The sequence below is a fragment of the Amphiura filiformis genome, chromosome 11, assembly GCF_039555335.1.
Source record: "Amphiura filiformis chromosome 11, Afil_fr2py, whole genome shotgun sequence".
In the NCBI taxonomy this organism is placed as follows: domain Eukaryota; kingdom Metazoa; phylum Echinodermata; class Ophiuroidea; order Amphilepidida; family Amphiuridae; genus Amphiura; species Amphiura filiformis.
Window position 1 is genome coordinate 56,284,989 of NC_092638.1, and position 25,118 is coordinate 56,310,106.

The window sequence follows — 25,118 nt, forward strand, 5'->3', positions numbered from 1 at the left end:
GTAGGTGCGTATTTTGCTCACGTCGCAGTTGAATCTTGTGCGGTGGGCGGTTTGTCATGTGTAGTTGCCGTATCATCATGAGTTCTACTCTCACATCCCTGGTTTTACATACTCACAGTTGCCAAATTACCATATTCGACATCATTAGCAGACCGGTCACTTAAGCCATTCATTTTTCAAATTATGAAATGAAAAGTGCAAGGTAATTCTATTTGATAGAATTTAGTTTACTTGAGGGTGCACAGTGTCATCGCCCCAATATCTTCATGGCAGAAATCGCCATGGTAGGTTGAATCCACCTCCACGCATGACCATTTTGTATCGACCTGTTTAATAGTTTTGAGTCGCATAATAGGCGAAGGACATCTGACTAAGGCTACTGACAATAGCCCGATTAGCTCGGTGACTGGACCGCTGTGTGTCGGTCGAGCATGGATGCCATAGGTCATATCCTTTCAGACTACCTCAACGATTGGCCTATACACTGCGCTATATAATTCGGCACATATAAATCAGAATTATTGCCCGAATTATTGTCAGTTTTTGACTCAAGACGCAAGCTACTGTCTCAAGACGCAAGCTACTGTCTCAAGACGCACGCTAATGACTATCATATCTGTTCAAAATTTATATTCAAGGGCAAGGAACCACATCTGGTTTCTTTATACAAAATCATTTACGGGAGATATTCATCATTTTCTATCCCGGTATCCAAAGATTTTCTTCTCATATCAAACTTGTGCATAGCAAATTCACGTGTATCGATCCCGGGTATTTATTTTAGTATTTCTGCTGACAAAGTAATTATTAGCCAGGCGATGTCGGTGTGGGGGTGCTTAGACAGTTGTCACTCAAAAAATTATGTATGGGTGCATATTGGGGGGAGAGGCACTAATTAGGTAAAATATGGTACTATAGGCTGTCTTGTCTTAAATTCTGTATGAGTGCTTATTAGGGGAGGGGTGCTTATTAGTGAAGAGGCACTATTTAGGTAAAATAGAGTACTATAGTCTGTCTTGTCTCAAGTTGAGAGTAACGCCATGTTGGATTTAGCAGTGGCAGATTGGAATCGCGCTCGCTAACCTAATCCTGTGGGCTTATACATACGCTTTTGAAGGGTGATTTGTGCATATACTGGCGACACAACCACATAAATGCACAGATTTGAATCTGCTGCTGCAAAATCCAATGTGGCGGTAATCTTAACTTGAGACAGGACACACTATATTGTGAAGTGCCCAATGTGATTCCCTGAATGTGAGACCTTCTGTCCGCTGAGTTGTATAAGCCAGTAGTATGTCTCTGTGAATGAGGCATTCTGCAAACCAGTAGTATAGTATGTCGTTCGTGAATGAAGCAGTATGGGCATTCCCAAAAGACATTTTACTGGCTTGTACAGGTGCGGGTCAAATAAAGAACATGAACCCAGCTGCCAGGTCTTGAAACTACCAACTTACGATTTTGCACGCATTTCATGGGAGCAGGTCACATATGGCATATATACATGTGTTATTGGGAGGCAGTAACACTATAGTCCCCATGAATGACAATCCAATATGGCACCTATCTCATAGCATTATACATGCTGTTATTGGGAGGCAGTAACACTATAGTCCCCATGAATGACAATCCAATATGGCACCTATCTCATAGCATTATACATGCTGTTATTGGGAGGCAGTAACACTATAGTCCCCATGAATGACAATCCAATATGGCACCTATCTCATAGCATTATACATGCTGTTATTGGGAGGCAGTAACACTATAGTCCCTATGAATGACAATCCAATATGGCACCTATCTCATAGCATTATATATGCTGTTATTGGGAGGCAGTGACACTATAGTCCCCATGAATGACAATCCAATATGGCACCTATCCCATAGCCTTATACATGCTACTATTGGGAGGCAGTGACACTATAGTCCCCATGAATGACAATCCAATAAGGCACCTATCCCATAGCATTATACATGCTGCTATTGGGAGGCAGTGACACTGTAGTCCCCATGAGTGACAATCCAATATTGCACCTATCCCATAGCATTATACATGCTGCTATTGGAAGGCAGTAACACTATAGTCCCCATGAATGACAATCCAATATTGCACCTATCCCATAGTATTATACATGCTGCTATTGGGAGGCAGTAACACTATAGTCCCCATGAATGACAATCCAATATTGCACCTATCCCATAGTATTATACATGCTGCTATTGGGAGGCAGTAACATTATAGTCCCCATGAATGACAATCCAATATGGCACCTATCCCAAAGCACTACACATGCTGCTATTGGGAGGCAGTAACACTATAGTTACCATGAATGACAATCCAATATGGCACCTATCCCATAGCATTATACATGCTGCTATTGGAAGGCAGTAACACTATAGTCCCCATGAATGACAATCCAATATGGCACCTATCCCAAAGCACTATACATGCTGCTATTGGGAGGCAGTAACATTATGCTTACTTACTTGCTTATTTTGGGTGGTTTTCCCGAACCACGACAGCTCTCCAAATCCTCCTGTCCTGCATCGCCATTCCTAAGTCAGATGCTTCCAGTCCAGTGTCTTGCTTGAGTACATCTACATATGTAAGGGGTGGTCTACCAGGGTTTCTTGTACCATGTTTGGGTGCCCAGTTTATCAGGTTGGCGACAGGTTCACTCTTGCTCCTGAAGCAGTGGCCAGCGAAGCGTGTTCTCCTTTCTCTGATCTTCTCTGAGAGCCTTGGGAGGTCTCCATACAACTCTTTGTTGCTTATGTGCCGTTTCCAATGGATGTTGCACACTGCCCTTAGCATACGGGTGTAACAGCCATCCAGCTCTTTGGCTAGTTTGGGAGTTATGGTCCAGGCTTCACATCCGTACGTTAACACAGACTCCACTGTTGCACTGAAGACCCATGAGTTTGAAATTCTTTGGTAGAGCAGACTTCCAGATCTTGCTTAGGCTGTTGCATGCTCTCCAAGCGGCTGCCTTGCGTGTTTTGACATCATGCTCAGTGCTAGCCATCCATGCTCCTAGATATTTGAAGTCCTTCACCTCATCTAGCTTTGTACCATTATTTGTGCAGATGTTAACTAATTGCTGATCTTGGTTAAAGGACATGAACTTTGTCTTGGTGGCATTCATCTTTAAGCCGACCCTTCCGACTGATGCTTCTACCCTTTGAAGCAGTTCCTGAGCTTGTTTTATTTCTTCTGACAATAGGGCGATGTCATCAGCGAAGTCCAGGTCGGTTACCACTTCTGGCCCAACTCGTCTGCTTTTTCGCCTTTCAAGCTGGAATCCTAGTGCTTCTTCCTTGCCATCTATAGCCATTCTCAAGGCATAGTCAAGCACTATCACAAACAAATACGGGCAAGAGTATCTCCTTGTAGAACGCCGACTAGGAGGTCAAACAGCTCAGTTTCACCATCAGGGGAGATCACTTTGGCTCTGGTTTTCTTGTATGTCCTGCCAATGGCATCCACAAGTTGTTTTGGTATCCCATAGGCTCTGAGGATTTGTAGCATCTTGCCTCGGTGAATAGTGTCGAAGGCTTTTCGGAAGTCAATGAATGTTATAATGGCTGGTAGATTTTTGGCCTTCACTCCTTCTAGTATCCTTCTAAGAGCCAGTATGTGGCTGACAGTAGTTCTTCCCACTCTGAAGCCATTCTGGTTGTTTCTCAGAAGTACGTCAACTTTGGGTCTTATCCTGTTGAGTATCAACCTATTGAAGGTTTTGGCCACTATTGAGGATAGACTGATGCCACAGCAATTACCTCCTTGACTTAGGTCTCCTGACTTTGGTATTGGGATTATGTTAAGAATAGACCACTGATCAGGCATTCTTTCTTTCAGCAATGCATCGTTGCAAAATCCTAGCACCAGGTCATCCAGGTCACATCTCTTTAAGACTTCTGGTGGGATGCCGTCTTCTCCACTACTCTTTCCTTCTGCTATTGCTGTCTTTGCCTTTGTGTATTTTTCATGGCTAAAAGGACCAACCTCAATCGTGAGATCATCTGTGATGGGCTCTATCGTATCATCTTCTCCCTCTATATCTGGGCAACTTCCTAGTAGGTCTTTGAAGTGATGATACCAGTTTCTAACCCTTTCCATCTGAGTGTCTCCTTTCAGCTGGCCCCTCATTGACGATTTTCTTCCTGTAATGTCATTAATCAGTCTCCAACTCTGACTGTGTTTACAGTTGTCATGAGCCATTTCAACTTCTCTCAGCTTGATGTTGAGATCATCCTCTATTGCCTGATTATAGGCTCCTGCTAGATCAGACTTAGCCTGATTATAACTGAGCCTGTTGTCTTCGGTTGTGCATTCTTGATATGTCTCATAAGCCTCATAAGTCTCATAAGTAACATTATAGTCCCCATGAATGACAATCCAATATGGCACCTATCCCATAGCATTGTACATTTTGCTATTGGGAGGCAGTAACACTGTTGTCAGCATGAATGACAATCCAATATGGCACCTATCCCAAAGCACTACACATGTTGCTATTGGGAGACAGTAACATTATAGTCCCCATGAATGACAATCCAATATGGCACCTATCCCATAGCATTGTACATGCTGCTATTGGGAGACAGTAAGATTATAGTCCTCATGAATGACAATCCAATATGGCACCTATCCCATAGCATTGTACATGCTGCTATTGGGCGGCAGTAACACTGTAGTTCGCATGAATAACAATCCAATATGGCACCTATCCCATAGCATTATACATGCTGCTATTGAGCGGCAGTGACACTATAGTCCCCATGAATGACAATCCAATATGGCAGCTATCCCATAGCATTATACATGCTGCTATTGGGAGGCAGTAACATTATAGTCCCCATGAATGACAACCCAATATGGCACCTATCCCATAGCATTATACTTGCTGCTATTGGGAGGCAGTAACACTATAGTCACCGTGAATGACAATCCAATATGGCACCTATCCCATAGCATTATACATGCCGCTATTGGGAGGCAGTAACACTATAGTCCCATGAATGACAATCCAATATGGCACCTATCCCATAGCATTATACATGCTGCTATTGGGAGAAAGTAACACTACAGTCTCCATGAATCACAATCCAATATGGCACCTATCCCATAGCATTATACATGCTGCTATTGGGAGGCAGTAACACTATAGTCCCCACGAATGACAATCCAATATGGCACATATCCCATAGCATTATACATGCTGCTATTGGGAGGTAGTAACACTATAGTACTCATGAATGACAATCCAATGTGGCACCTATCCCATAGCATTATGCATGCTGCTATTGGGAGGCAGTAACACTATAGACCCCACGAATGACAATCCAATATGGCACCTATCCCATAGCATTATATATGCTGCTATTGGGAGGTAGAACACTATAGTCCCCATGAATGACAATCCAATATGGCACCTATCCCATAGCATTATACATGCTGCTATTGGGAGACAGTAACACTATAGCCCCCATGAATGACAATCCAATATGGCACCTATCCCATAGCATTATACATGCTGCTATTGGGAGACAGTAACACTATAGTCCCCACGAATGACAATCCAATATGACACCTATCCCATAGCATTATACATGCTGCTATTGTGAGGCAGTAACACTGTAGTCCCCATGAATGCATTATACATGCTGCTATTGGGAGGCAATGACACTATAGTCCCCATGAATGACAATCCAATATGGCACCTATCCCATAGCATTGTACATGCTGCTATTGGGAGGCAGTAACACTATAGTCACCGTGAATTACAATCCAATATGGCACCTATCCCATAGCATTGTACATGCTGCTATTGGGACACAGTAACATTATAGTCCCCATGAATGACAATCCAATATGGCACCTATCCCATAGCATTGTACATGCTGCTATTGGGAGACAGTAACACTTTAGTCCCCATGAATGACAATCCAATATGGCACATATCCCATAGCATTATACATGCTGCTATTGGGAGACAGTAACATTATACCCCCATGAATGACAATCCAATATGGCACCTATCCCATAGCATTATACATGCTGCTATTGGGAGACAGTAACACTTTAGTCCCCATGAATGACAATCCAATATGGCACCTATCCCATAGTATTATACATGCTGCTATTGGGAGGCAGTGACACTATAGTCACCATGAATGACAACCCAATATGGCACCTATCCCATAGCATTATACATGCTGCTATTGGGAGACAGTAACATTATAGTCCCCATGAATGACAATCCAATATGGCACCTATCCCATAGCATTATACATGCTGCTATTGGGAGGCAGTAACACTATAGTCCCCACGAATGACAATCCAATATGGCACCTATCCCATAGCATTATACATGCTGCTATTGGGAGGTAGTAACACTATAGTACTCATGAATGACAATCCAATATGGCACCTATCCCATAGCATTATACATGCTGCTATTGGGAGACAGTAACACTATAGCCCCCATGAATGACAATCCAATATGGCACGTATCCCATAGCATTATACATGCTGCTATTGGGAGACAGTAACACTATAGTCCCCACGAATGACAATCCAATATGACACCTATCCCATAGCATTATACATGCTGCTATTGTGAGGCAGTAACACTATAGTCCCAATGAATGACAATCCAATATGGCACATATCCCATAGCATTATACATGCTGCTATTGGGAGACAGTAACACTATAGTCCCCACGAATGACAATCCAATATGACACCTATCCCATAGCATTATACATGCTGCTATTGTGAGGCAGTAACACTATAGTCCCCATGAATGACAATCCAATATGGCACATATCCCATAGCATTATACATGCTGCTATTGGGAGGCAATGACACTATAGTCCCCATGAATGACAATCCAATATGGCACCTATCCCATAGCATTGTACATGCTGCTATTGGGAGGCAGTAACACTATAGTCACCATGAATTACAATCCAATATGGCACCTATCCCATAGCATTATACATGCTGCTATTGGGAGAAAGTAACACTACAGTCTCCATGAATCACAATCCAATATGGCACCTATCCCATAGCATTATACATGCTGCTATTGGGAGGCAGTAACACTATAGTCCCCACGAATGTCAATCCAATATGGCACATATCCCATAGCATTATACATGCTGCTATTGGGAGGTAGTAACACTATAGTACTCATGAATGACAATCCAATGTGGCACCTATCCCATAGCATTATGCATGCTGCTATTGGGAGGCAGTAACACTATAGACCCCACGAATGACAATCCAATATGGCACCTATCCCATAGCATTATATATGCTGCTATTGGGAGGTAGAACACTATAGTCCCCATGAATGACAATCCAATATGGCACCTATCCCATAGCATTATACATGCTGCTATTGGGAGACAGTAACACTATAGCCCCCATGAATGACAATCCAATATGGCACCTATCCCATAGCATTATACATGCTGCTATTGGGAGACAGTAACACTATAGTCCCCACGAATGACAATCCAATATGACACCTATCCCATAGCATTATACATGCTGCTATTGTGAGGCAGTAACACTGTAGTCCCCATGAATGACAATCCAATATGGCACATATCCCATAGCATTATACATGCTGCTATTGGGAGGCAATGACACTATAGTCCCCATGAATGACAATCCAATATGGCACCTATCCCATAGCATTGTACATGCTGCTATTGGGAGGCAGTAACACTATAGTCACCGTGAATTACAATCCAATATGGCACCTATCCCATAGCATTGTACATGCTGCTATTGGGACACAGTAACATTATAGTCCCCATGAATGACAATCCAATATGGCACCTATCCCATAGCATTGTACATGCTGCTATTGGGAGACAGTAACACTTTAGTCCCCATGAATGACAATCCAATATGGCACATATCCCATAGCATTATACATGCTGCTATTGGGAGACAGTAACATTATACCCCATGAATGACAATCCAATATGGCACCTATCCCATAGCATTATACATGCTGCTATTGGGAGACAGTAACACTTTAGTCCCCATGAATGACAATCCAATATGGCACCTATCCCATAGTATTATACATGCTGCTATTGGGAGGCAGTGACACTATAGTCACCATGAATGACAACCCAATATGGCACCTATCCCATAGCATTATACATGCTGCTATTGGGAGACAGTAACATTATAGTCCCCATGAATGACAATCCAATATGGCACCTATCCCATAGCATTATACATGCTGCTATTGGGAGGCAGTAACACTATAGTCCCCATGAATGACAATCCAATATGGCACCTATCCCATAGCATTATACATGCTGCTATTGGGAGGTAGTAACACTATAGTACTCATGAATGACAATCCAATATGGCACCTATCCCATAGCATTATACATGCTGCTATTGGGAGACAGTAACACTATAGCCCCCATGAATGACAATCCAATATGGCACCTATCCCATAGCATTATACATGCTGCTATTGGGAGACAGTAACACTATAGTCCCCACGAATGACAATCCAATATGACACCTATCCCATAGCATTATACATGCTGCTATTGTGAGGCAGTAACACTATAGTCCCAATGAATGACAATCCAATATGGCACATATCCCATAGCATTATACATGCTGCTATTGGGAGACAGTAACACTATAGTCCCCACGAATGACAATCCAATATGACACCTATCCCATAGCATTATACATGCTGCTATTGTGAGGCAGTAACACTATAGTCCCCATGAATGACAATCCAATATGGCACATATCCCATAGCATTATACATGCTGCTATTGGGAGGCAATGACACTATAGTCCCCATGAATGACAATCCAATATGGCACCTATCCCATAGCATTGTACATGCTGCTATTGGGAGGCAGTAACACTATAGTCACCATGAATTACAATCCAATATGGCACCTATCCCATAGCATTGTACATGCTGCTATTGGGACACAATAACATTATAGTCCCCATGAATGACAATCCAATATGGCACCTATCCCATAGCATTGTACATGCTGCTATTGGGACACAGTAACATTATAGTCCCCATGAGTGACAATCCAATATGGCACCTATCCCATAGCATTGTACATGGTGCTATTGGGAGACAGTAACACTTTAGTCCCCATGAATGACAATCCAATATGTCACATATCCCATAGCATTATACATGCTGCTATTGGGAGACAGTAACATTATAGTCCCCATGAATGACAATCCAATATGGCACCTATCCCATAGCATTATACATGCTGCTATTGGGAGACAGTAACACTTTAGTCCCCATGAATGACAATCCAATATGGCACCTATCCCATAGCATTGTACATGCTGCTATTGGTAGGCAGTAACACTATAGTCCCCATGAATGATAATCCAATATGGCACATTTTCCATAGCATTATACATGCTGCTATTGATTGGGATTTTCACCGTCACAGCCCAGTTTCATTGACAAAGGCACACATTACAAAGCAAACACATTACTCAATCACATTCTAGTTTGTTTGTCTTTAATGTTTCCAGTCTCTGGTATGTGTCTCATATAACATTGATTTAACTTGTACTTACACATTGAAAAATACAGTTAAAATTGTTTCAAAACTTGTAACTTCATGTAAGGGTAATAGCTACATTTAAGGCTACTAATTGCATGTAAGGCTATTTGGGTTAATAATTGAAGAAAAAAAACAGTCTTGTCTCAAAGCTGATGAGTAGTTGAAAAATTACTGCAGAATGCATTTTTCAATTAGTAACTGTGTTGGTTTTAAAAAGATGATGGTTCAGAAAGATTGATGGCAAGTTTGCTTCACCAAGTTTTTATTACTTCTTCCTATATACGTGCATACCTTAATTTAGAGTATTGTCGTACAGGCTTAACGTGCACAGTTCACCTATACATGATTCTGGAACCTAGTAATTGTTTGCAAATATCAAATCTGGGATGGTCCCCCTTGACTTTTCGAATAGCTCTGACACTTAAGGTGCACAGGGTTTGATTCTTCCTGTACACGGGACCTACAACTTTATGTGACTTCCGAACCATGAGGCTTCGCATATAAACTACCTATATCTCGTACTATGCAGTATATGGGGGTGACAAGACTCAACAGTTTTATTCTGTTAAGTAACTGAACACAATTGTAGGATTTCCGACCTTATAGGAACATTTTGGGAGAGGAAAGAATTCTCACATATGACAAGCCCAAGGCTCAAACCCTGCGCTGATCGTAATCTCCCGGCCTTGATTCCATTGATGCAGGTAATTTGCTATACTGCAAGGCTACAATTTAATTAATCTACTGGTTGTATTGTTATGAGCATGGCATAGTGCCGAATAGGATCCAAGTATAAACCATCTGTATTGATTTATTATCATGTCAACAGAGGGCGACATAACCATTTTTAAGAGTGAAAAGCTGTTTTGCCTTGGCAAATTGCCTGAAGCACTTCTGTCTTCCGGGCATTCATATGTTAGTCCAATCTATATAGGTAGGGCTTGTAGTAAACTGTCATTGGTCATTATGCAAAATCATAAAGGGCCATTCCATTTGAAATACATATACCCCCTATGGAAGACACACAGGGGGTGTAGTTATGTAGATTTTAAATGGAGTCACCCGTTTAGGTAAACCCATTTGAAATTCACACTCACTGTATGGAAGATTAAGATAATGTCTTCCATAGGGGTTGTATAGAGCTCAACTGGAGCAGCCCAGTGATATGTGCCTTGAATAGTCATTTACTAAATTTAATTTACATTGAGAGATTGTTAAAGGAAAGTCATATGTACTTTTGAAAATTTGTTTTGTAAATCAACAGAAAAATTGTCATTATTTTGATGCTGAATGGAATTAAGTTCGACTTTGGAACTTGAGACAACAAGTGAAACTTATGTTGTTGCTTTAAGGCCGGCGTCGACAGGGCCTCTGTCGGAATCCTGTCGACAAAGTGAATTATGTCAACATATCGATAGAACTTCGTCCATGACGACATAGTGCTCAGGCAATGGCCCAGTAAAACTTCGTCAGGGAAGCTCATTTTCACTCAAAATATTGACCATTTCCAATGTATTTTCAACAAAAAGCAATGCCAAATCTTATCTTTTACCTACTATTTCGCCAACTTTTCATGTTATTTGCCTTCAGGGGTCATATTTTTGGCAGTATTTTGCCTTGTTTTCCGGTGTAAATTGTACACTTTATCGCTACACAGATATTGGAACATCGCTATGTGCTCACTATGAAGACAGCCATCTTGAATTATGCTGAAATTGCTGATGGTGTTTCTAGATATTTTTAGGTTTTTAATTTTTTTAATATTCCTAAAATCATGAAAGAAAAAAGTCCTGGTAAACGGTGCCGACGCCGGCACTAAGTTGCTTTTACCTAGCGACGTTGCATCTCAATTTGTTGCCTTGCATTTCTAGCTTCCTTCCTTTTCTCCCGATAATCTGATATCTCCCCATAAATCACATACAAAAATGGATTTATTGATGAATTGATAGGCAGTATGAACCCTATTATCCATACATACATTTCTGGGGGAATCGTAATAAGGTTACACTGTGCAAGGATGCATGTTATACACAATGGTACCCAACAACAAAGATCTGTAAGCACAAGAGCAGACATTTTTCGGGCCATGCGTATTTCTTCATCACGAGTTTGGGTTCGCGCTGCCTGTTTTGATGTGTTTCTTGCAGTTCGAAATATTTGTATATAACATGCTGCTACCACCATAAAACACAATAGGTTAACCCCAATAAATATCACAATGGAAATGATAGGGGAAATTTGGCTTCCAGTATTTTCAGCAATGGTGTAAGTGACATTTTGTTCATAATGTTGTTGATCTATGATGATATCTGCTAGAACATGAATTGGCTTGTCATCGAAGTATGCAGAGGTTGATAGCTTTGTTTTAGTATCAAAATCAGTCTTATTAATTTCAATGCTATCTTTTTTCCATTTGGTTGAGTGTCTACGAACTATTGGGATGCCAATGCACACTTCAGAAATGCTAAATGCATCACCTTCCTCGCTTGCTAAGCCAATAGAAAGACCACTCATCAATATGGCTGCTAACCAAGCAAGGGCAGCACAAATTCGAGCCATTCTTGTTGTTAGGCGACGGCTGCCAAATGTGTATTTTATTGCTAGTAAACGATCAATGCTTATCAGGGTAATAAAAAATACAGATCCCTCACTAGATAATATAGACAAAAACCCTGCTAGTTTACAAGCAAATCCATGTCGCCACTGAAAGGCATATGTTGGAAAGAACTCATTGTAGTGCAAATCAGCAATAACTAAAATGAGCATGTTGATGCCCATGAGGAGGTCCGATAATGACAACTGTGATATGAGTAATGTTTGAACTTTGTTTGCTTGTCTTTTTTGTGAGCGAATGTAATAAGCAATTCCATTACATGTTAATGCAAATAGTCCAATAACCCATATTGAAACCCTGATAGATACATTTGGTAACATTCTGTTACAAGTTAAATATTCTGGGCGTGGTTCTTGAGAAATGCATTGGGCATCATTAATAAAGCAACAGGATGAATATTGGTCAACTAATATCACAGTTGAATTGCTGAAATTGTTGAATGATTGATGAGTTATTTTATACATGTCATTTCCCCTAAGGTCAATAGTTTCAAGTGTGGGTTGGAAAGCCTTAGAATCAATTTCTTGAATAGTATTATGAGAGAGATCTAGAAATATAAGCTCATGTAAATGATAAAATGCATGTTTTGGTAGTTCTAATATATGGTTATTGAAAAGAAAGAGAGATTGTAAATTCTCTAGCCCATGAAATGTTTCAGATGTGAAGTTTTGAAGCCTGTTTTCACTAAGATCTAAGGCTGCCAACTCTACTAGTGTTCTAAATGAAGGTAGAGTGAACAAAATATTTCTGCTTATGTTCAAATAGATCAATGCACTGAGGTTTTTAAATGCACCAAAAGGGATTGTTGTCAAACTGTTTCCAAACAGATCTAAACTTAACAACTTTACAGTTGAATGAAATAAATCCGTTGAAATTTGGACAATTGTGTTTTTGCTTATATCAAGCACTTTTAATGTGAGTGACAGGAAAAGCAGGGATGGATAATGTGTCAAATGATTACATCTTAAGTTGAGTAATTTCAGCTGGTACAGTGTCTTGAAACAGTCATCTGGCAAATGAGCCAAGTTATTGTGACTCAGGTCAAGGGTCAATAGATAATACATTGAGGAAAATATGTCACCTGGTAACATAACTAAGTCATTATGACTTAAGTCGAGGGACAGTAGTCCTACCATCTTGGAGAATATTCTCTTATACAATGTGGTCAAATCATTATAGCTCAGGTCAAGGGATATGTGGTATGTGCGCCTTAGTGATGTGAATATTACACCTGGTAATCTGGTCAAGTCATTATTACTCAGATCAAGGTTACCTTGGTATATTTCCTGTAGTGATGTGAATATCCCATCTGGTAATGAAGTCAAGTCATTATTACTCAGGTCAAGGGTACCACCATATATTTCCTGTACTGATGTGAATATACCATTTGGTAATGAGGTCAGGTTATTATGACTCAGATCAAGGGTATTCATTTTCTGTAGTGATGTGAATATACCATCTGGTAATGAGGTCAAAGTGTTATAACTCAGGTCAAGGGTACGATATATTTTCTGTAGTGATGTGAATATTCCATCTGGTAATGAGGTCAAAGTGTTATAACTCAGGTCGAGGGTACCATCTATGCTGTGTAGTGATGTGAATATTCCATCTGGTAATGAGGTCAAAGTGTTATAACTCAGGTCGAGGGTACCATATATGCTGTGTAGTGATGTGAATATTCCATCTGGTAATGAGGTCAAAGTGTTATGACTCAGGTCAAGGGTACCATAGGATATGTCCTGTAATGATGTGAATATTCCATCTGGTAATGAGGTCAAAGTGTTATGACTCAGGTCAAGGGTACACATATAGTCTGTTGTCAGTAGTGATGTGAATGTTCCATCTGGTAAGGAGGTCAAAGTGTTATAACTCAGGTCAAGGGTACCATCTATTTTCCTTAGTGACATGAATATTCCATCTGGTAATATGGTGAGGTTATTGTGACTCAGGTCAAGGTAGAAAGATTCATGTAGTAAGCTGAACACATCCCTTGGTAGGATCTTAATGTCATTGTGGCTCAAGTCAAGATAACGCAAACTAACCGATGAATGAAATAAGCCAGGTGTCAAGGTAGTTAAATAGTTGTAACCTAAGCTAAGTACTTTTAATTGTGATAAATTCTGAAATATGGTCATGGGAAGTACATGAATGTTGTTATGGTCTAAGATTAAATATTTCAGTGTGTTGAGATCTGCAAATGCATGTGACTGAATGTCAGTTAAACTGGTGTTAGCAAATGATAGACCCCAGACATTTGGTTCATAGACTATTAAATCTGCACTGGTCTTATTAGTACTGTCTGTAATGCACAAATACTGCCATTCTCGATAACCTAATGTACATGTGCAAGACAGGAGGCACTGACATTCACACTTGATTATGTGAGTAGTTACTTGAAAGGAGATAAAGTCTTCTGGTCTGTACCAGTCAGAGTCTCTGATTCTATATTTCGAATAATCCGAATTTTGTTTTGAAGAAGATACATCATGTATTTCAGTTTGTTCTGACTGATGTTCTGTTTGAGTGACAAACTCTGTTATCATGATAGTGTGAGTTTCCAAAGAAGTTGAGCTATCATCATCACTGGGTCCTACACAATTGACATTTGTGAACCAAATCACAAAACAAAGTGCAAGGAATGCTTGTTTCTGAATTGGTTTTGATGGTTCAGTAAAAAGTGTCGTAAACTGACTTTGCTGAGTGTACATGATCATTATAATTTAGTGAGAATTTTTAACAATGTAGTAAAACAATTTTCACGTTGTGAGCGTATGTCAATTTTACTTATGATATCTTGGATATTAGTGACTTACAGACTAGTGTACTTATAGAAATCAAAAATGAAAATTAAATGGGACAAAGTACATAAAAGTCTCCTTAAGATTAGAGTATGATTACAAAATACTTATGGTACTATGTTGGCACAACAGTACATCAAAATATACACCATATACATTAAAGGAAGAAACCAAGTGAAAAGAAAACCGCTTGGATTTGGTGCTTGGTAATCTTGAAACACAGGCTTGGTCTCTAGTGCACAGCTGTGAATGAAAACAAAAGGAAACAAAGTATGATATATCGAACAGTCAAATTTATGAATTAATGATTGAATAAATTAGTAAAGTCAGTATCACCTTATTTAGCATTTTATCACAGGAAGAATTAATGAATCACTACAGGTCTGTGTCACCTTAATTGTGTATCAGATGAAAAATAAAATGTGACACGATCAACAGAAATGAGTCGGATGTCGCTAACATTGATTTTGAGATATTGGCAAAGAAAGTGTTAAAATTCTTATGTTTTCTAATGTTTTCAGTGATTGATAAATTGATGTAACTTCGCAAAGAAAAGTGGAATCAACATAGGGTTTTCAGTTTCTGAAAGCTCGGAATTTCTTCTTTAGAAACAAATGTTAAACTCATTTTCGATCAGGGTTGACATATGACTTCCTCCCCTTGATCATGTCACAAATTACTGTCTACAAGGCTGAGAACTTTTAATGGACCTATTGCCCTTGGTCATGTTAATCCCCGGTGTTAATCATGCCTCAATGCAACTTTTTAAAGCACAGTGTATTATCACCCATCCCTACTGACATTGCATCAGGACAGACATCACTAGATTAACATGGCCGACAATATATAACAGAATCTATGACGTGAATAAATTCATGTTTAAATGTTTATCCGTGATTATCTGTGTCATCCTTGGTAACATCAGTATCTTTATACACAGATCCTTTAAAAAGATCCAAGGATACAAGCACATTGCAGGGCAAGGAACAATGATAACTGCCAACCAACTATTTTGGTACGATGTCACATGTCCCCTCATCTATAGGTCAGAGTCTCATTATAGCATTTTATGAGAGGAAGAATGAATTAATTACTATAGGTCACTGTGACCTTAATGTTTCAGCTGATAGAAAATCAAATTAGATATTGCCAGAATATAAAAGATGAAAAAGTTTTGATATAAAAATATCAAAAAATAATCCAATTTGGAAGCTTTAATTTGTTATGGGGTTTGACAGTGTGGTCACAATGCCTTTTGCACAACATGCCCAAGCTGACCTGTTTCTCCATAATGTAGACTTCCTTACCCCCCCCCCCCTCCCCCACATGACACAGAATAAGAATTCACAGTTTCTTATTTCTTGACCCTTAGAGCTAAGCAAAATTGTACAATTGATTTTTTTGTGAGTGGCCTGTCTTTTCCTTGCTGTTTTTAATGTTTATAACTATGTACAATATGCGAAGGTATACCTTTTGTCCTAGCTGTTGATTTCTCCACCCCACCCCAACAGACCCAGGGGAGTGACCCTGATGTTACCAGTGCCATCACATGTAGCCCCTTCGAAGTACCTTTAATTTGATAAGATGTCATCTTGGAGGAAGATTTAGTCATCAAAATATCTATTGTAGAACATGCCAATTTTCCCTTATGTCCTAGATATTAATTTCGCCACCCTGACAGACCAAAGGGTGCGGTTGGGGATATAGGTGGTGTAGGGTGAGATTAGATTTGTGGTTGGGGTAAGGGTGGGGTGAAGTTATGGTTTACGGGTGGGTTGGGGTAGTGGTAGGGCTTGAGTGTGGTGTAGTGGATATTGGTGGGGTAAGGAATGATATGGTTGGTGGGGGTATGTTATTGTGGGATTAGTTTGGTACTAGGTAGGGGCAGGGGTAGGGTGGAATGGGTGGGGTAGGGTGGAATGGGTGGTGTATGATGGGGTAGGGTAGATTATGTGTGGGTAGGGTGAGATTAGGGTATAGGTGGGTTAGGGGTGTGGTGGGATAGTGGGTATAAGTGGGGCAATGTATGATATGGTTAGGATATGGTGAGGGTGGGGTAGGGTGTGGTTGGGGTAGTTGGTGGGATGGGTGGGGTAGAGTAGGCATAGGGATGGGTGGTGTGGGAGTAGGGTGGAGGTAGGGTAAGTTACAGGTGGGGTTGGCTGAGGTTAGGTGAGGGTGCTAGGTAGAGAGAAGGGTGGAGGTGGGGTAGGGTAGTTAGAGATGGGCGAGAGTGGAGTGGGGGTAGAGATGGCTAGAGAGTGATAGGGTGCAGGGGGTAGGGATGGTATGGTGGGGTAGGGTAGAGGTTGGACATGATGTGGGTGTATTGTTATTTTAATTTTTGTATTATTATGTTGGTTTTTTTTAAGGAGAGGTGTCATAGGGTGAGGTTAGTGGTGGGGTGATCATTGTGTAGGAGTAGGGCGAAATGGCTGGGTGAGGGGTGAGGGTAGGTAGGAATGGCTGGGGTAGGGTAGATTATGTGTGGGGTAGGATGAGGTTAGGATCTAGGGGTGGGTTTGGGTAGTGGTAGGAGTATGGAGGGATAGTGGGTATGAGTGGGGTAATAGATGATATGGTTAGGATAGGTTGAGGGTGTGGTATGGTGGGGTTGGGGTAGTTGGTGGGATGGGTGGGGTAGGTTAGGGAGAGGTTAGAGTTTGGGTAGGGTATGGTAGGGTTAGGGTACATGAGGAGTGGGGTAGTGTAGGCATAGGGATGGGTGGTGTGGGAGTAGGTGAAGGTAGGGTGAGTTACAGGCGGGGTTGGCTGAGGTTATATTATGGGTGGGGTGAGGTAGGTGAGGGTGCTAGGTAGAGAGAAGGGTGGAGGTGGGGTAGGGTAGTTGTAGAGATGGGTGGGTGGGGGTAGAGATGGCTAGGGAGAACTAAAAAAATATGCAAGATGTAGGATAGGTATAAGATCTGTACTTACCAGGATCTCCTACTATTGAGTCTCACTAAGGCTGAGTTGCAATCCTCCAGTGTGCAGGATGGACAGCTCCTTTCCTGTGAGAGAAAAGGACAACCATAATTTCTTTCATTAGCCATTTAAATTTGTTTCCTGATTGCATTTTAAAATACTGAATCTAGAGAACCAATCAAATTTTATATATTAAGAAAAAGATATGGGCACCAAAACAAAACGTAGCAAAGGTCATGTAATATTGCTCATGAGGGTAGCTGTTTCGCGTGTGCATTAATATTTTGACTTTACTACGCCCCTGAATTAACCTCGTGATGTGAACTTTTTTCAATAAAAAACACAATTGTGTTCAATGTGGATTTCCCTACTCCCCCCCACCTGCTCCCCACATCAGACCCATGGGAATGACCCTGGGGCAAACAGTGACATCACATTTAACCCTTCAGTGTCGCTTCCTTTAAGGTTTGGATGCTATTTTACAACATGCCAATGTTTACTTTGCCACCTAAGTGTTGACTTCCCCCACCCCTGACAGACCCAGGGGAATGACCCTGGGGCAAACAATGTAATCACATGTAACCCTTCAATGTATCTTTCCTTTAAGGTTTGGATGCTATTTCACAACATGTCATTGTTTACTTTCCCACCTAAGTGTTGTCTTCCCCTTCCCCCTGACAGACCCAGGGGAATGACCCTGGGGCAAACAATTACATCAAATGTAACCCATCAATGTAGCTTTCCTTTAATTTGGATGCTATTTCACAACATGCCAATGTTTACTTTCCCACCTAAGTGTTGACTTCCCCCACCCCTTGACAGACCCCGGGGAATGACCCTAGGGCAAACAATGACATCAAATGTAACCCATCAGTGCAGCTTTCCTTTAATTTGGATGCTATTTTACAACATGCCAATGTTTACTTTTCCACCTAAGTGTTGACTTCCCCCATCCCTGACAGACTCAGGGGAATGACCCTGGGGAAAACAATCACATCACATGTAACCCTTCAATGTATCTTTTCCTTTAAGGTGTGGATGCTATTTTACAACATGCCAATGTTTACTTTGCCACCTAAGTGTTGACTTCCCTGCCCCTGACAGACCCAGGGAATGACCCTGGGGCAAACAATGCAATCACATGTACCCCTCCAATGTCTCTTTCCTTTAAGGTGTGGCTGCTATTTTACAACATGCCAATGTTTACTTTCCCACCTAAGTGTTGACTTCCCCCATCCCTGACAGACCCAGGGGAATGACCCTGGGGCAAACAATGACATCACATGTAATGCTTCAGTGTAGCTTTCCTTTAAGGTGTGTATGCTATTTTACAACATGCCAATGTTTACTTTCTCACCTAAGTGTTGACTTCCCCCACCCCATGACAGACCCAGGGGAATGACCCTGGGGAAAACAATGACATCACATGTAACCCTTCAGTGTAGCTTTCCTTTAAGGTTTGGATGCTATTTCACAACATGTCAATGTTTACTTTCCCACCTAAGTGTTGACTTCCCCTGCCCCCTGACAGACCCAGGGGAATGACCCTGGGGCAAACAATGACATCAAATGTAACCCGTAAGTGCAGCTTTCCTTTAATGACATCACATGTAACGGTTTGGATGCTATTGTACAACATGCCAATGTTTACTTTCCCACCTAAGTGTTGACTTCCTACACCCCCTGAGAGACCCAGGAGAATGCATATTGGGGGGAAGGGCACCAACCATGATTGGGGGCACCAAGTTTGATGGAGGGGGGGGCACAAGTCATTTTTTTGGCAATTTTCCTAAAATTTCCTGAGATTTTCTAAATTTTCAGATTGGGGAGGGGGGAGGGGGGTACGATGCTATTGTACAACATGCCAAGGTTTACTTTCCCACTTGACTTCCCCCACCCACAGATTCCTTCTAGAATCTGTGTCCCACTCCCGGACAGACCCAGGGGAATGACCCCAAGACAACCAATGGCATTTCACATGTAGGTATAAACCTGGTCAAGGATTACCCCTTTGTGAATGAATATGAATGAATAAACAAACTAATGAACGAATGAATGAATAAATAAGGTATGTAATGTTGCTTTTCCCATCCCATAACTGACCAGTAGCGTAGCCAGCGGGGCAGGGGGGGCAGAGTGCCCCCCCCTGACAAAAAAATGAAAGAAAAAGTGCCCCTCTGACAAAAAAATGAAAGAGAAAATCAGGAGGGCAAAGGAAAAGAAAAGGGCAAGGAGCCCTTTTCTAGCAAAATTCAGGGCCAAAATAGTGTAAAATACAAAAAAAAAATTCGGGAAGCTCAAGACATACAGTCTCTATGTATTGTATGATGCAACTGCAATTTTTTTCGACTGTGCCCCAAAATATTTATTTTGCCCCCCCTGACCAAGAAAGCTGGCTACGCCCCTGTAACTGACACAAATGTGATAAGGGAGGGGTGCAGTAATACTACAAAATTGAAAGCTAGGACCATTAAACATTAAACCATTTGTAGAGTATTGGGCGGTAAGTCACAAGTTATTGATGAGAATGCAAGCACTTGTTGGAATGAAATATCCAACTTACCCAGAGTACATGATTTGATATGCTCCAGTGATATATACCTTAAAATCTAACTGACAATTACATTCTGAGAAATAGACAAACTAGACTTGAAAAATATAAAGTAAAAACATTAAAAAAAAACTAGTGACTACATTGTACATTTGTCATAACCACATACAAAACTAAATCTTAAATATTTTCAAAAGCAAGGTATCATAATATGTGTCCATCCACCACAAACTGGTCGTAAAGTCGGCATTTTCCATTTTGAGATACAATCAAAAACAGTATATGGATTTCTATGTAAAATATAGTAGGAATTTGACCTTTGATGAACCATAACTTCACTTCCAGATGTCCGATGAAGCTGGTTGAGGTGTCATTTTAAAGCTGAAAGTGCATTCTTTCAAAATAAACAGAAAATGATCTAGAGCCGACTTTACTACCACTTCGTGGTGGACGGTCACATATGTTTAAAAAGCTCTGTGTTGCCTCTGCCTCTTTCAATTCCACACACTAAAGGTATATTTTGCTGGAATGGGTTGCTCTGTAAAGCTGATATATTATGAATTAATTTGACACAATAACCATGGTAACTGATACTGAAATCTAATGCATGTTTGAATTTAATCAATTTTATTTGATAGAGTAACTGACACTGTGGCACAGAGAAAAAAGGTGGTTGACATGACTGGACCCCTTGCCTAAGTACCTTATCTACCTTCATTTAGGTTGGGGTGTGCCAGTGCAGTTGAGGGTTGGGGAGCCTGGGGATGTGACACTCTTGCTTTGTACACATTAACAATGTATAACCGTGGGAGATACAATATTTGTCTGATTCTTGTAAACAAAATCATTAAAAAATTGAACTATTTTAGGCAAAAATTAAACAAATTTGAGAAGAAAAAAAAAGATTCCTTACACCCACAGGCCACAGTCATTTTGCTTCCATTCATGCCACTCCCACCCCCACACACATATATAGTGCTACCACTGTATTCAAGGATAGCATTGGGGTAACCAAAGGGAAAGGGATGTGTGCTCCTCAGTCAAAACCCTTGCTTCCACTTTCCCCTTCTCACACTGGGTGGCACCCTCACTACCCCACTCATATACAAGTTTACTATAACATGCTAGATTAGGCATAAAAACAACAGTACTTACCAGGAATCTTCTAATTGCTTTTGGGTCTCACTTAGGCCAAGTTGTAACTTTCAGATGTCTAGAATGAACAGCTCCTTTCCTGTGAGAGAAAAAAAAACATATAATTTCTTTCATTTGGTAATTTTAGCACCTACAATGTAAATCTAGGGGCCAATATACAATAGTTATCTTAAGATATGTGCCACGAAACATGACAGGGTTCATTGCTCATATAAATACAGATAGCAATAACAATTAAAAGCAAAATATCAAAATGGCTTGTCTCTACTGTGGTCAGTCCCAGAGATCTGGGGGTGTGGAGGGATGGATTTTTACTCGGTCCAGCTGAATACCAACATTGTGCACACTTGGCTGTTGATTGGCTAAGGCCACGCAACTCAATAATGAAAGCTTACTGGATATAGTGCTACTAAGCGCCACGCCCAATCCAGGGGCATGGGGGATGTATTTTTACTCAGTCAGACTGGATCACCAACATTGTGCACTCGACTGTTGATTGGCTAAGGCCACGCAACTCTATAATGAAAGCTTACTGGATGCAACGCCACTGTGCACCACTCCCAATCCAGGGGCATGGGGATGTATTTTTACTCAGTCAAGCTGGATCACCAACATTGTGCACACTTGGCTGTTGATTGGCTAAGGCTACGCAACTCTATAATGAAAGTTTACGCATCCTTTATGTATTGAGATGGTGATTGGATAATAGCATATGACCATGCAAAGAGCATAAATTAAACAAATCAGTATTTGGCCCATCTGCAGTGAACAAAGACTTCAATGAGCATGTGCAATAAATAAGTAGGTGTTGCCCTTTCTCCCTTTGCTAAAGACAAATATCTGGCTTTGTGCTACAAATTAATTTACCAGTTTAATCAGACTGAGTGTGCATTAATTATTATTCCAGTTTAGTTAAATGTTAAATTTTGTTAAAATCACACTGTTTTCAAAGTATATATACCAGTTATTTTCATCATACACATAGAAATACAATATTGAAAAGGCTAGTCAGGAGAGTTGAGTAGGTACAACATCCAAGTTCAAACATCTGCAAGCATAGCACATCAAACGAGGGGACTCTGCAGGTGAAGTCAATTTTGAGTTCAGTATTTCTGGTTTGAAAGCATTTTGAAAACTTTAAAATGACACCTCATTTGCTAAAATTGATCCAGGCATTCATATTTTTTAAAGTGAAAAAGTATCTCAAATTATTATTTTTCTGTCTATTTTCTATATCTTGGAAAAAAAAACTTTAGATGCAAAGTCCCCCCTTTTTGATGTGCTGCAGCACATATTATACTACACATAATGACAAAAATATAAAAGATACATCAAAAACTTATTTTCAGACCCGCCCAAAACAATTGCACTACAAGGACGACATTTAGATTGACTAGTCATGGTCATATTTTGAGAAAAAAGTTGAATATGAACAAAGGATTGCACGTTGACTGAGTGATTTGGAAAATTTGTCAAAAACCCACCTCATTGTTTTGTTGTTGTTGTTGTTGTTGTTGTTGTTGTTGTTGTTGTTGTTGTTGTTGTTGTTGTTGTTGTTGTTGTTGTTGTTGTTGTAAATGGTGATCAGAATACTTTTCTTTGAGCTTCTGAGGCCTCTACTATCTATTTCAATACAAAAAAGCTTTGCATCATAGCCCTGTCAATGGTTTAACTAGTATATTTATTTTGTTTGTAATCATGGGTTTTGTGAATGTTTGCCAAAATTTGCCAAAATACAAATTTTAAATCTTAAGTCCCTTGACTAGTCTACATGATGCACAAATGTTTTGAAGGTTGAAAAATGATTATGACTGAAGAAAAGTTTTCAAATTTCTTTTACATATTGGATCTAATACATACATGTTTCAATATAAAATCTGTGTTGGCATATGAAAGGGGCATTTTGTAATCCATAGCCTCAGCCTCATACCCCACTTTTATTTTAAAAGTTAGAGATCTTAATACCACTGGAAACCTCTGGCTAAATAATGTTTTTGTGAAAAAAAAATTCTTCCAGATTCATTCACTTGGCAAGAATATTGTCAAATTTGTATTTATGTTCTGTTATTAACAGAACCAAATTACAGTGGCCTTTGAGCAATGTAATATACATGATCATACATAATTTGCAAACACAAAATCATAATCAACTAAAATTTTGGAAAATAAATTTTGTGTGGATATATCTACTCAAACATACCGTAAAAGGAGGATGCTATAATTGCAAAATACTCTTACTGAAAATACTGAAATTGCCTACCTATGAAATAAATTTGTTATAAACTGAGAAATAGATAACAAACTAAAGGATATGGCAACTTAAAAATTACATCCGTTTTGCCTATAAAGTTGTATGCATGGTCTTGGATGCAAAGGAAAGAATTTAAACCAATGTTCTGAACCCATCTGTAAGTTGCTTCATTCATCCAAAGTTTCCCATCCACTTTTCAAAATATTCAAGAGTGACATTTAAAAAAGGGAAACACGGACCTTTCAAGTAGGGTTGGTCAGTCAATGGGTTTCTTTTGAGCACCAAAGTACCAAAATTTGTAGATAAATTGCAATTTTTTCCCCAATTTATTTCCGTCGCTTCACTCACATTTTTTTTTTCAGTCCAAATAAATCCACTTTTGCCAAAACAGCTGATTTTACATACAGCATACAGCAAATTTTTAAAAAGAAATCACCAAAACAGAAAATGGGTGGTCAAGCCCAACAGGTGTTTTTTTTTCATTGCCTTATGGTATTTACATATTTGAAAATGTTTCCAAAATATGTGTTAAAAATTGAACAACTGAAGATAAAATGCAGCTCTGATACTGTGACACATGGATCATTTTTATTATGAGTTGGCAAGAAATTACTACATTGATTCTTTTTAATTATTTCGAACCTACACACATTTTGCTTGCATAAAAAATACATTATTAAAATTTACTTGTCTTATGTTGAGAAAATACAAAATGAATATTGCAAAGTCTAGTTACAAATTAACAAAATGTTTACTTACCAAAATGGACGCTCTAGATGAATTTGACGTCCTCTGGATCCAGAATCAAAAGAGAGACAAATTCAAAACAAAATGCTGTAGAGTTGGCGTACTTTGATTTGGTATTACAGTGTTCTGATACCACTTTGATGCTGAATGATTCCCAAGTCCAAGCGATTGGAGTGATGAGCTGGAAACAAGCGTCTTATCGGTATGAAATGGTGAGATGCGACTGATCACGCACATACGGACGTCAGTATTTATGTGCAACCTAATCCACATCCAACACAGACCCTGGTCCAACCCTCGTAATCCAGGTACCATAATCTGTCCTGGGGAAAATTATATCCTTGATTGGAATCAACTGTTTTTTGATTTATGGCATTCTGGGGGAACACACACACACTGGTATTGCAAGTGTTATGTAGGAGCATCATAAACTAGAATAATCTGATAATGGGGGCCAGTAATTCCAAGGAA

The 25,118-nt window shown here is 40.0% G+C and overlaps 1 protein-coding gene and 1 long non-coding RNA gene across 2 annotated transcripts in view; one reads left to right on the forward strand and one right to left on the reverse strand.

The window, feature by feature from the left end:
- Positions 1–25,118, forward strand: part of LOC140165037 (double-strand break repair protein MRE11-like) — a 76,493-nt gene that overhangs the window by 41,943 nt on the left and 9,432 nt on the right. The gene's annotated exons all lie outside the window — the stretch shown is intronic.
- Positions 15,081–21,718, reverse strand: LOC140164056 (uncharacterized). Its single transcript, XR_011860482.1, has 3 exons — positions 21,650–21,718; positions 17,956–18,029; positions 15,081–15,261 (listed from the first exon to the last, which is right to left on the reverse strand). It is a non-coding gene; the product is annotated as an uncharacterized lncRNA (long non-coding RNA).